The 1,638-nt window shown below is 38.9% G+C and overlaps 1 long non-coding RNA gene across 2 annotated transcripts in view; it reads right to left on the bottom strand.

Moving 5' to 3' along the window:
* Positions 1-237: 237 nt before the first annotated feature.
* Positions 238-1,638, bottom strand: part of LOC107309145 — a 6,881-nt gene continuing 5,480 nt past the window's right edge. The window contains exons 2-3 of one of the 2 annotated variants that reach the window (XR_001553092.2): positions 1,300-1,392; positions 238-444 (exon numbers count right to left, since the gene is read on the bottom strand). This is a non-coding gene — a long non-coding RNA (uncharacterized LOC107309145). The remainder of the gene's footprint in view (positions 445-1,299; positions 1,393-1,638) is intronic. The other variant, XR_001553091.2, reaches the window with a different exon arrangement.

Genomic DNA, 1,638 nt, shown 5'->3' with positions numbered 1-1,638 from the left:
GGAAGGTTATAAGTATCACATCATGCCTGTGAATGAAAGAAGGTGTGACTAGATTCACAAATCCCCCCTGGTTAGATTAATGTGAAACTGACACTCAAGGAACACAAACAACCATAAATTTTATTGAGAGTCTCCATACTACAATTTTCTTAAAGGTACTGGCAGTCTTACAGCTATATCTGTCTAAGCTGTGCAGCTAAACGATACAACTTTATAAGAAATCAAAATAAGCCTTGCATTACTTAACAACTTTATGTGGGAAAAAGAAAGAAAAAAGAGACACAGAAGGGTGACACAGAGAAAAACAGACGATCATTGTTTCAGATTCCAGCACTGGTTCAGCCAATGAAGAGGGTCCTCAGTTTTTGAGAGTGTTCATCCAGAAGTTCTGCAATGTCAAGGTCTCAACGCCTTCTGTCTTCTCTCAGTTATCCTTCGTGTCTGCTAGATTAACAGATGTATTAAAACAGGAATGCTTTGGACAGAGCAAATCCATCCCGTTATTCAGTCTGGCTATTCACAGGACTCTCTCCTTCACCAAGTCACCAGCCTTCAAACTGTAGTCATGGCAATGGTCTTGTAAGTGTATAAGACAGTCCCAGGCACACCACAGATAAAGTGTTTTTAATTGATCGGTTTCAACAGGGACAGCACCTGAAGAGGGGAAGCCCCAGGGCACCACCAGGTCCTGTGCAACTCACTCCTCTGTGATAGCACCTAGAACCAGAACCTAACCTCTCAGCATCAGGCAATTACAAACAAGCTAATTTGAAAACATATGGAAAGACTCAAATCAGGGAACCTTGTAAAAAGACTGCATTCAGATGGATGAAAATGCGGAGAAGAATCTGAGAGGCTTAGATTGATGCAAAAACTATGGGTTCTGGCTGTTGTTTTCTTTGCATCAAGAAACTCTCGGTCCAGGTTTGAAGTATGAGGTGATTAATGGCAATATAACAGCTGATCAATATCAGATTAGTAAATTTGCACTATTTTCATCTGTTGCATGCCCAATTTCAAGAAATAAGGGGAAGTTAAACTTCTAGATTTTCTTGTACTCAATAAGTACTAACAAAAACAGTTTGGGACTGTTATCCATATTTTTGTATTCTGTTCCCATGCCTTCACATGTGTATAAAGAAGAATGGTCTCCTAGGCCATTTCCCAAGCAGAAGTTTCATCTCACCCCTGCCAAACCGCATACAGATACTTGTATGGTGACAAAAATGTAAAAAGATGGTAGTGGTACAAGAGAGGTGGTAATAAATATCCTAAAGATTATCTACAGGAACAACTCACCCATATAGAAGTCTTCAGTCTGCTGGAAAACACTGAGGCAATCACCACCAAGAAACAATTCTGCAAGTTTCTCTCTTTTGTTTCAGGTGTGAACTGTAAATATGAGTGAAGAAGTTTCTTGCTTAGAATACAATTGTCAGTCATCCTTCGAAGCGCAAAAATATTAAGGTAAGTTGCAAACGTGCAATTAATTAATTTATTTTTTTTTCATAACTGAACTGCTTATTGCTTATATTGGCGTGTGTTCATGTGTGCTTATATTGCGCAGCCTCTTTGTTTCCTGTTGTATGTTTGCTCTAAGACATGTAGATATATCACAAAAAGCATATTGCCAAGAGA

Source organism: Coturnix japonica, chromosome 2, assembly GCF_001577835.2.
Source record: "Coturnix japonica isolate 7356 chromosome 2, Coturnix japonica 2.1, whole genome shotgun sequence".
Taxonomy (NCBI): Eukaryota; Metazoa; Chordata; class Aves; order Galliformes; family Phasianidae; genus Coturnix; species Coturnix japonica.
This window is presented reverse-complemented; position numbering and strand designations above follow the sequence as displayed.